The sequence below is a fragment of the Gouania willdenowi genome, chromosome 7 (assembly GCF_900634775.1).
Source record: "Gouania willdenowi chromosome 7, fGouWil2.1, whole genome shotgun sequence".
Classification (NCBI taxonomy): Eukaryota; Metazoa; Chordata; class Actinopteri; order Blenniiformes; family Gobiesocidae; genus Gouania; species Gouania willdenowi.
The window spans coordinates 13,008,951-13,021,613 of NC_041050.1; the positions used below are offsets into that span (position 1 = coordinate 13,008,951).

Consider the following 12,663-nt stretch of genomic DNA (forward strand, 5'->3'; position numbering starts at 1 on the left):
CCAGACTGGATCAAAATGATTAAAAAAAAATCTATCTGTCTGTCTGTCTGTCTGTCTGTCTGTCTGTCTGTCTACTGTGTGTGGAGTGAAAGAATAATGCACATCAATGTTAAGTGCTTTGAGTGTCTATGAAAAATCCAATGCATTATTATTATTATTATTATTCATTATTTATCTATCTATATATCTAACTAACTCCAGTACTTTCACTCAATTATTAAAGGGAAGTCCTTTGTCCACGTCGGATCATTCATTCATTACATTGGACTATATTGTGCTTTTTTTATTTTGAAAACTGAAAGCGGAAGTGCTCTACACTGTTGAAGGTGCCTTGATGCCAGTTGGAGTCACATGGTGCTGCCTTCGGAGGAGCTGATGGAGCTGGATGAAGGCAGGAGGCGAGCCCCTCCGGTAGCGCGTCAGCATCCCCTCAAATAGACACCTCCTCAGCCTCCTGTGGCCCTCACTCTGAGACACCAACACCTGCTACCCTCAGCGTGTGATTTTAAATAACAAGAGTGATGTGAAGCCGCTGGAGGATGACGGTGATGATCCAGGCGCGTTGTCCGAGGAGAAGTGATCCGAGGAGCCGACCGTGAGGCATCGGGATGCTCTGCTAACGCACCGGGGGCGGGTCAGTACCATCCACCTCTTTCTATCCTGTTTATCATGAACCAAAGCTCAGCCTGTAGCACTGCAACCCCCCGACCACCCTCTGCCTTTCAGCCTTTCAGCACCACCTACCCCCCACCGATCACCACCTCCTACTAGGCGATGCACCTGTCTGAATCTGATCAGTCATTCATTCATATACACGCACACAGCGGATTGGTCAGCTTGATGCCAAAGTTCCTTTCGGATCACTGAGAAATGGCGCACTTTCTGCACACACGCACGCTCATGCACACACTCGTGCTGTGCACCGCAGGGGGTGTGTGGACTGTGGAGGTCGATGGTGTCCCTTTAAAGTTTGGATTAGAGTGAACATGTGTTGCACACTGTGCCAGTGCACAGTTAATTAATAAAGCCTCACCATGGAGCCACTGCTGGCCCTGAGGGCGTGGGTCTCTGATGATGATGATGATGATGATGATGATGATGAGGGAAAGGCACCAGTTCTGTCTGCACACTAGGGCTGGTGGATATTTTTCTTAAAATGGCGATATACGATATAAAACCGTATACTGAGACTTTTGGCTTTTTTTTTTTTTTTTTTTTTTTTTTTCCCTATAAGGGACAGCACGTGTGAGTGAGTTCTGTAGTGTGGCTTGTTCAGGTGAAGGTCTGGGTTAGAACGCACTCAGAAATCCATCTAACGGTGCTTCTCATGCTGTTCTGAGAAGTAGCTAAAGCCGCCACTCCTACAACAAGTATTTTAATACAAACTGAGCTATAGAAAATATGTATCAATTTAGTCGATATTGTCATTTTCTATATTGCCAAAATAGAAACCTCGATATATCTTGAATCTTGATATATTGCCCAGCCCTACTTCACGGCAAGGTTGGTTATTATGGTTTAGCATGGACTGTATCTGTATCTGATGCATGCACTGATTGAGCGTCGACATGCTAATCTACGACCCACACCTCTTTCACTGTCACTTTCACTTTCATTTTATTCATATTTCTCCACTATTGTAATACACCATAGTTATATTTATATATATTTTCATATTCATTGCTGCATTCTCACTGTAATTATAGCAAATAGTTCTTTTGTTGTTGTTGTTGTTCTGACTTTACAATGTATATATCCTACATTGTTGTGTTTTTGTGTCTGTAAATGTTTCGGGCAGAGAGAACAGTCATTTCAATTCTCTAAATTTCACCTTTACTTGTACAAAAAAATGCTTTAAATACAATTTATTAAAAAAAAAAAAGAAGTAAACTTGCGAGAACGCGTAAATGGTAACTAACTATGATTCAAGTACCAACATCAAAAACAAGTGGTATGTTTATCAAACTGTCAAATGACATTTTTCAAAAAAAAAGTTTCAAGTTTTTTTAGATTCTGATTCTGTTAAGTTCTGAAATTCTTAAAAAAAAAAGTAAACAATTCAACTATAAAAGTACCCAGTATGTTTTATGAAAATAAAGTCAAATCAACTGCTACAATGTATTAGTGGTTCACTGACATGTAGTGACTGGGCGTTTACGTGCTACGCATATGTTAGCGCAATAAAATGTTTTTTTTCTTCAAAAAAACACGATTCAAAAAATCAATTTTGAGATTTTTTGGATCGACACAATAATCGTATGGTTAAATATATATACTGTATATATATATGTATCTCCAAGTCGATTTTTTCTTACACCATTAGTAACTAGCCTTCATGATTTCCACTAGGGATGTCCCGATACAACTTTTTCATTTCCGATATTGCAACCTTGAGTATCGGCCGATACTGGTATTGACCCGATACGATATCAGCACGAATCACACATACTTTTATTACTTATTTTGTAGTGTGGAATGCTAGAAAAGGCTTGATCAAGTGGTGTCACTCAAACAGAAAGCAATAGTCAGCAACAGTAGGTATGAGAAAAACTGACCCATTTATTATTAACCAATTGGTTACATTGAATTTACCCTTCAACATAATATCTACAGTATTCTACAATGGATAAAATATAATATATATCGGAGATTTTAGATGCAGTCCGATAAAATTCAATATTCGTGTCCTGGTTGACGTTGGACCGATATCCGATATCAATATCGGATCTTGGGACACCCCTAATTTCTCCACCTGTAATCAGTTTGTGTGTGTGTGTGTGTGTGGATCCTCTCCTGCAGACTCAGTGCATGATTCCTATCCACCAGCATGTGTGTGTGTGTGTATTTCACCTCATTGCACTCATTGTGGTGACTTAAGCAGGAGGGTGACCCCTGAGGGCTGCTCTCCAGCCTTATTGAGCAGCGATGCCCTGGATTACATCTCACTACTGGTGCCTACTACAGAAGAATAAGAGCATTTTTAGCTCATGTGTTAAGTTCAACACTGGTTTTTCACTTCAGGTGAATGAGATTCAAATATATCTACATGTAACACAACCAGTGTGAAACTGGATCAGTCAAGTGGTTTTTGTCGAGAGGTGCTTAACTCTTGGATCTTGTGCGTTTTGTGTTTGCGTTGGAGTCCCAGCTCTGGTTCCGGTCCAGGGTAATTGCGTTTGTCATCTACCCACACATTAATTGTATAGGAGCTCCTTTCTCCTCGCACACAACTCCCTCAGAAAGCACAGTGAATGTACAGTCGTAGCTATATGTATTTATTGACACGCCTGTGTACTTTAATGCACACACTCCAGAACAGTCCTTTGGCCACCACAGGGCCAGGAACTATTCCTGCTGCTGATGCACTGAAGGCGACAGGACTGGAGCACTCTACTCTCATCCTCCCTCCTCTCATCCTCCCTCCTCCATCCTATCATCCTATCATCCTATCCCATCTTCACTGTAGAAATGAAAAACACACTCTTCCTTCTGTTCAGTGGCACACCTGCAGCATTGTCTGCACTCTTCCTGTCTGCCTGTTTCGTCTCCATATGCATGCATGTGCTGACCGTGCTCGCCATCATTCATAAACCTATGTGTGCAGACATGAGCCTGTGCTGTCATATTTTCAAGTAGATGTTTAAATATCTCCTACATCCATCTACCACTCAGGTTATTTGACAGTAACACCAACATTGCAACATTTCCAAGCTTTTTATTCAGTTTAATTACCGGTATTGTGCTTTTGCCACTACTATAAAAGCCATAATTTCTATAAATACTGCATATCAGATCCTACATTTTTTTTCTTGACAACAAACTAAACCAGTTGCTAATCTGTGATGTTGTCAAAACCATACTTTAAAGATCATAAATAACTATTATTAATGGCGTTAAAAAAACTGATGTTTTCAACCACTGTTTCGATGAAGATCCTTAAAAACAAAGAGCTTCTGCTACAAACATTGGTATTTATTCGTATATACTGTAATTATAAAATGATATGTACCGTATGTAACTGAAATGTAATGTAACTATATATTACTGTATTGAGATGTGCAATGTAGATAATTGCAGGCTCTAAATGTAGAATACTTCCTTGGATATTTACTTGTACGAGACAGGACAAGAAAAAAATAAAAAATAAAAAATTGCAGGCTTTGCGATTAGAAAATCGCGTTTTATGATATCTCGCTAATATCGCAAATGCAATTAATCGCTCAGCCTTATTCGAAATGCATCTTGGGAAACTCGGAAGTATACTTCAGTGGGAATGGTCATCATCCTAATCATAATTGTAGTATATAGCAGACAGTATATACTCATTGAGTTTGTAGTGTATAGTACGGAGTGTGCGGCTGAATAAACTAACCCAAAACATGTCAGTGACTTCTAATGTGTGAATGTGGTTTAAAGTAGGCATCAGGTTTTTTTGCCCCCGAGTCCGAGTCCTTTGATTTTGAGAATTGGCCGATACCGAGTCCCGTCCCGATACTTCTATAATAAATTAAAAAGATGAAGAAGAGCAAAAAAAAAAAAACAGATCCAGGATGTCCCTTATTTATTTTATTCACCTTTTTTTTTCATTCAACCCTAAACAGAGCACTTCTGTGAGTTTGATCAATCCGGCAATAAATTAAAAGAAAATTCACGTCAGACTTTAGTGCAAGATTAAATGATATTAAATTAAAATGTTTAGTATAAAAATGAATAGTGCCTCATCTTAAAATACCCAACAGACATGTTATTAAATAAGAAAATAAAAGTGCCACAGTGCTCTAAAGTAACTGCACTCTTAATGCTCACTCTCTTCATTTAGTTTCACAGATTGATAAGTATGTTTTTCTTGATGAAAAGTATGACAACTTGATTTTGTTGGCATTGCAGGTTTAGAGCATCTAAAGTATTAGCTACTTACTAAATAAAGTGTGTGAGGTCTCTAGATCAGAATCAGAATCAATTTTAATGGTCTATAACAGTGTAAACATTAAATAACGGCTGAATAAACCAGCCCAAAACATGTCGGTGACTTCTAATGTGTGAATGTGGTGAGAAGCACTTTGGAAATACACATAGAGTATATTAATACCGAAATAAGTAAAGTCCCTTTACCAGTCTTTTGGATTTCATGAATAAAAAAAGAAGGAAACACCTGCACCTCATGAAACTCGTTAGCTTTAGCATGCTAACTTTTCAGACGGCTACAGTAGCACAAGTTGATATAGGACAGTTTTTTTCTTCTAATATTTACCATTAATTCTGTATTTCATAAAAGCTGACACATCTTTCTTTCCCCTGTCTTGTATGGACCATAATCCACTGACACTGATCAGTTAATCCCAGGGCTAACGTTCTACTTAGCCATGTTAGCTCTTTTAGCATGTCCCACTTTTTTTTTATGTTGGCTTGCCTCTTACCCTAAAAAAAAAACTGCATTTTATTTCTACTTTCTATTATTTAAAATCAGAAAAGTCAATTATTGTAACCCTTTCACAGTTTTTACTGTCATATACTGTATTTGTTATTTTTGTGTCATTTACAACAACATTATGATTAACATTAACAGAATAATTGTTGCTTTGTAGTGCCTCCAAGCTTGAAAAAAGGCCTTTGCAAATCTTCCATTAGCCAATCACTGATGAGAGTTCAAATGGTTTTCCGTTTGATAAAACTACTTTCAATATGAAAACTCCACTCAAACGGAGACATTTCTGTTTAACATGCACAGTATTTTTCGACTCCCGTGAATCCTTAATCATAATCATCATCATAATGCTCACACAAATGTAATTATACTTTTTCCACACACGTTAATTGCCTGCACACATTTGAGCTTCCAGCAGATATGTTTCCAGTCCCCTTTACACATTTTCATTCTTTCTTTTAAAAAGCTGTGTTTTGTCATATAAACTTCTATTTCTGCTTCACAACAAAATAATCATTAATGGCAGGCGGGCGTCTGAGTCAGAATTGTTGTTTTTAGTCGATAAAAGAGAAGGCCCAACAAATTTCACTCTTTGCTTTTGGCCTTTGGTTGTTAAATAATAGCAAAGAAGAATGAGACGTGTTTTACAGATTACAGCGTAAATGACCTCTTGAATTCTCAAACTGGCCTGCCACACGGCATTAGTGCCATGGATCTGTGACCAAAGAGCTCAGGGCACCAAAAGGCAGTGTCTGCGTACAATATTCTCAATTATTAACTCTGTTGTGCAGGCCGCTTTTTTTCTTGTGAAGAAAGAAAGAAATCACTTGACGCAAATTGCATGCTTCGTGTAAAAGTTAAGTTAAGATTCAAGAAAGAACAAGTGGTTGATAACATCAATGAGTAAGGCTATAACTATTGCAAATGAACGCATTGAGTATACATTTTCCTATTGAACGTGAATTATTTTAAATTAACCTTCCTATTATCCTTGGGGTCAATTTGACCCCTTATTCAAAAAATGCTTCATATTTCATAATTTTTCCAAATTTCATGGGTACAATTAGTTCAGCATAAAATGATCATGATAATATTTTTTCAATGTGCTGAATACATATTACACACATTACATTGGTGTAATCCTCTGGGGTCAATTTGACCCCAAGTGGTTTTAGCTGTGTAAAACTGTGTGCGACCTTACATCCTGAAAATGTCCTCTGTTCTTTGGAACAGCTCTTTCACAGGGAAAATGATGTCGATGAGAATGTGTCTGAGACAGAAGACTTTATAGTTATTAACTATATGTTACAAAAAAGGAGATAAAAAAAATGAGTAAATAAATGTGTTTATGTGAGGAAAGGGCGGGTCACCAACATCAATCAATATGGTTCATTCTGTCATGAATGTGCACCCCAAATTAGAAAATAGTTGGATGAAAGATTTTCAAGATACACTAATTCTAAAACTGAAAGTGGTGGCGCTGCAGGAAAGGTCATATCATCACCACAACCAACGGTGTTCATACTTGAGAAGATTTGGATGAACGCTATTGCAGATAAATGAATTCTAATTTAAAAGTTTAGCCTGATCTTGGTGCTAGAGAACAGGTCAAGGTTTCATTTATCAAGGAGTTATTTATGAATTCAACAAATAAACAAAGTGACACAAAAACTCGGTCAACAATTTTCTGAAAATCGTTTTCTGGAGGCAAATATCAGATCGACCCCAAGGGTAAAATGTGTTCGTAAGTGTTAAGTAAAGCAAAACTGTTTTCTCTCCAACTGTTTTCGCAACTTGAGTTAAAGTTCACTTCACACTCCATTTTGTGTTGTTTGTTGACATACTCTGCTTAGTGTTCAGCGTCTCTCTCTCTGAAAATCCCTCCAGCTATGCAACTGCAATGAAGCACGGTACACCGTATGCACGCTATTCAAAGTGAAAATACTTCTGTTTTCCTTTCCGCTTCGTGCAGTTTACCACTTGTCGTGGGTGGAGAAGTTTTAATACCAACAACAGTTTAAACTGTACAAACAGAGCAGATCTTCAGGGTCTCATTAGCAGGGGGATGCTCCTTTTAGTCACTATTCTGCTTTGTGTTTTATGCTGTTAGAGGGGCAAACTAGTTTCAAACGGTGCCTGCTCCCATTTTAAGTAAAGGGAGTGTGTTTCCTACCCACATGTAATGTTCAGATTTAGCCGACAAGTGTTTTCATTCAGACTTTATTTTGCACCTCTACCTGGAAAACCAAGTGTGAGAGCCGATAGCAAAATGCCCCGAGTCAAATCATCTACAGACATGGTGTTGGTAATTGGTCTCTTGCATCAGAATTTAGCGATACTGACGTCATCACATAAGGCATGGCTGGGTTGTGCTATAAAAGAGTATGTGCGAAAGATAATGAAAACCAGGCAATATCACCCACATAATACGTAATCGTGACAAGGGAAGAATTATAACGAGTGTTTGTGACGTCTGTCTATTTTTTATGTCCTGTATGAGGAGGCTGAGGCCTATCAAAGCCCACACAACGCAAAAACACAAATATGCAGCATATATTCTACAAACACTTCCATAACAGTCAATATAGAGGTGGTTTATGGCTTGAGTTTATTTGTGAGACAAACACTTTTAGCCACAGAGAGAACATGCAATTCACCACAGCATTGCTCAAGCTTGGGTTTTTTTTACTATTTTAAGTGTTGCAAACCTCAGCTTCATTGTGTGACCTGATGTTTACCAGGTAACACAATAAAGTCTGAACACAGAAGAGGAAGTTTTTTTGGTAAAATATCAAATGTGACCATTCATTTTGATGAAATGACTCAGAACATGTTCTATGTGTCAAACTCAAGGCCCGGGGGCCAAATTTAGCCCTTTATAGCATCCCATTTGGCCCACAGAAGAATGTAAAAATGAATTACCAACTACCGTAATTCAGTTGTCGATACTTTCTCCCAATACACAAATTCAATGAAACTCCATGATCTTTGCAGGACTCACAGTTTTCCCATGCTTAAATCATGTGATCACAGTCATTTAATCTCAAATTACTGAATAACCTTTTTTTTCCCCAAAATCCTGCAAATTTCCTCAAGTTATTCATGAGGGGTGTGCCAAAATATCGATACAACGATATATCGTGAGGTTTAGTTTTGCTGTACGTTATCGAGAAGAGCCACTGTGCAGTATACACTTTGTTTTACTTGGCTGTCATTCATATAAAATTGATTGACAGTGTTTTGTAATTCCTGTGAAATTGATTCAGTGCATTCAATAAATTCTGAATTTCTTCAGTGACACAGATATCGTAATGTATCTTAGATGAAATGTCCCACAATTTATCTATTATCACTCTGTATCGTGATAATATCGTCATCATGTGCAAAAATATAGCAATGTATCGTATTGCATAGGAGTGTGACAATATCTCGATACGGCGATATATCGCGATATTTTTCCACACGATCGATTAGCGATATGCTCCCGCTAAGTATCAATTTTTTTTTTTTTGCTTTTTCACTAAAATGTGCAGGTACGTCTTCACAGAAATGTTGTCACTGTTTGCTGAAGGAACCAATATATTGTTTACTGGAATATTGCACTATAATGGTGTCACTGGTAAGAAAGACTCTATTTTTTGTTTACAGAAAGCACTATTGGAGATACTTATTCGTTTACATTGGTATGTTGACACTTATTTACAGAAATGTTGCACTAAAATAGTGTCACTGTTCATAGGACACTCTTTCAATGTTTTGTCTTTCAGAGATATAAAACAAAAATTGTATTTTTTCACTTAATCTTTTTTTACTTGTTATGTCATAGATTATCGTAGATTGATTTCTAACCAATATATCGATAATCGCAGTATCGTCATATCGTGAGATAATCGTTATCGTGAGCTTTGTATCGCGCATCGTATCGTGAGGTACCCAGAGGTTCCCACTCCTGGTATTGCAAGGTACCTGGCGATACCCAGCCCTATTATTCATTATACATTTACCAAAATTAAATATTAAAAAAACCGTCACAAAATGAAGGAAATTTAAGTGAGATCCTGGAAAGATTATATCTGTCACTTATTGCTTATATAACGCCAGTGCCTTACATTCATTACATATCGATACGTATAAGTGCAAACTAGGGTTCAATAATGTTTGAAATTTATTGTTTTCCCTGCATATAATCTGTGGCCCACTTCAGATCCAACTGGTCCATATTTGGCCTCTGGAGTAAAATGAGTTTGACACCTCTGTTCTATACGATAAAGCAACTATTAGAAAAATGTAATACTTATCGTACGTTATAGACGATTTCCACTCTTATCTGCAATTCATTGTTTATTTAGTTCAACACTAAAGTGCTTTTGCCTCATCTTAACTTTAATATATTAATAATAAGGCAATCAAAAAGTATAAAGAAAGAATTTAAGTCTAAATACAGATAATTTCTGACACATGAAAATCTCTTAAACACCTGGGTTGCAACATTCTCAATATTGGAGAAACTTCCTGTTTAATGAACAGATAAATACATGAAACAAAAATACAAAAAAAAAAATCAAAAGCTGCGCTAGTATGTCTGGTTCTACTTTCTTCCTCGAATGTACATAGAGTTAAAAACACCAACTTCAGCTTCAAACCTTTCACAACAAGAGCCTCAGGTTTTTTACTTCTCATGAATAGATCATTTCAGTGATTGTTTGCAGTTTAAATGTTTTAAACAGCTTGTTTTGTTTGAAACAAAGCAGTCACTAGAAATTACTTCAGTGAGAACTGCTATTTTTATTTTTTTTTTTTAAAGCAAACTGCTACATAATGTAACAAGGAAGCCCACAATTGTATCGACTATCGAGATCAAATCAATTGATTTATTACAAATTTCTGGGAAGAGATACATATATTTAGTCAAAATGGACTTTCAATTTTGTTTACCGCACTGTTTATTTGAGTGTTTCTTGTCTTGTATGCATCTGTTGTCATTTGTCTGTGTTAATGCATGTAAATAAATATTGTTATGGTTTTGGAATGTTGGCGAGGCCATCATGGTGTCAGTCTGAATGGGAAGTTTATTTAAATGTCCCATCACGCAGTGTTTACACCGTGTGCTCCGTTGGCCGGGTTCCCCCGTCTATTGATTGCTCTGACAGTCACACAGGTGTTGCTGATGGAGGATCAGCCTCTGCACTCAGACGAGGTGATGACAGCAGGGCATTCGCGCTGGCTGCCTCTGCTATTTATTCATTAACAGAACACTTTGTTCCTCGGCTGTGCCTCAGCGGACTGCTCTCGCTTGTCTCACCTCCCGAGGGTTCAGACGGTGGTACATCTTGTGTCAGAGCCATCAATGGGTGTGCCAGATCACAGAGTGCACACACTCCCAAACACATGGGAGCACACACTTCACCTGCCTGTGCACTGCTTACCTTGAATGAGAGTAACTGAAGGGACAGAAAGAGATAGAAGAAGAAGAATGGAGGGTGGAGCTGAGGGCTCCGGGGAGTACGGCAAGACAGATCCCTTATTGATTGGTTTAGTAAGAGAATCCTTAGGCTTTTAGTGGTGCTGCTTAATAAGAGTGGCTTGTGGAAAGAGAGATCACATAATCTCCACTCCAGAGGCTGCCTCTGGCTGGAAAAAAGAGCAAAAATCAAAACATAAACAAGAACAAGGGCTGATCTATTTAAATTAAGGCCTTTAGCACTCGACAAGAGTCAATCATTGGCAAATTCCAACATATTTGTCAAGTAACTATCGATTGTTTTCTGTTGAAGAACTGTTTCTGCTCCAAAAATCTATGGTTGATCTTGACCTTTTGTACATATAATGGTGTTTTGAAGAACCAAAAAATGACTTCCACTCTACATCAAATTAAAAGGGTTGTTTCCATTGTAGAGAAAACGTATAAAGCCAGAACATTGCACAATTTACAAGCTTATAATCAAGACTGTTATTGTTAAAGCAAGGACGCTTCCACAAACATGGGAAAACCTCAAATATGAACTTTTACAGTAACCTGTGTGTATATATATATATATATATATATATATATATATATATATATATATAATATATTAGTAAACAAGAGCACCCAGAGCGCGCAAACCTACGCTAAGCTCCAAATCTCTTCTTTGCCAGATATTGGCAGTTATCTGGGTCAGTGATCCTGATCATGGTACCATGATCATTTACACTTTAAATACATTTCTATCTCCTTTAATAAGGATACAGTAGATTCAAATGTATGAGCATCCACATTTTCTCAAAACATTGCAATGAAATGCCCAATTCGGATCCGATCCGAGGGGGTAATTGAGGAACCAACCCAACGTAACTGAGTCAAATTTTGTAAAGATTGGTCAATTTTTGCCGTTCATGATTTTTGATTTTTCAAACTGATCCACAATCAGTATATTGATCAGAATCCCTCCAAAATTAAATGGAAACTTTCTAGATGTAAGCTCTATCATTGTTAAAATATTGTCAAAATTCATTAAGTACTTTTGATGTAATCCCGCTAACAGCCAAAAATATTAACTGCTGATAATATTACTAATATTTTAGATTTGAAGGCGTTATTTTAGATTAGCATTGTGAATAGTATAATGGCATGTTTGTTTTTAACGTCATGAAAGTTAAACAAGATCAGGACACTTTTGCAACCTCCTTATGAGTTACAAAAATAAGAAGACAAGTCGATACAACTCAATACAATACATGCACTTGGATCACACTGCACAAACCTCCACATCTCGTTGTGGCTTGTCGCACCATTGGTGGTGTCTGTTTTTTATTTTTTTATTGTACGTATCCTATCTGTCTCTGTGTCAAAGTCAAGAGCTCAGCTTCAGAGACATATCGAGCTATTTTAGGAGGTAGCAGATTGTGTTTAGTGAGCAAGTGAAGTAACTGAGGTTGAGATTTCTTGGCGTACAAAGAGACTGAAAATATCTTTATTTAGCAGTTTGCTTCCCAAACATCTCACAGGCTGTCTGGCTCCCATTAGATAACAGGTAGGGTAAAGGAAAGAAGTGAAAGTTCGAAGCTTAACAACCTTAAACATCCACTCTAGTTGTTGTATATGGTAAAATAAGAAGCCTATTGTCTCAATAATTTGGTCCTGTACGTATAAATTGTGTGTGTCTGTGTATGCATGTGGGTGTGTGTCAGTACTATTTTTGGCTGTTTTTGATGGTTTAATTTTATTATTTATGCATTCACCTCCACATGAAAGAGAG

At 37.4% G+C, this 12,663-nt stretch overlaps 1 protein-coding gene across 1 annotated transcript in view; it reads left to right on the forward strand.

The window, feature by feature from the left end:
• The first annotated feature begins 366 nt into the window (after positions 1–366).
• The window catches only part of LOC114467146 (uncharacterized), a 70,636-nt gene continuing 58,339 nt past the window's right edge, over positions 367–12,663 (forward strand). The window contains 1 exon segment of the mRNA XM_074783812.1: positions 367–634. The gene's annotated coding sequence lies outside the window, so the exon portion shown is untranslated.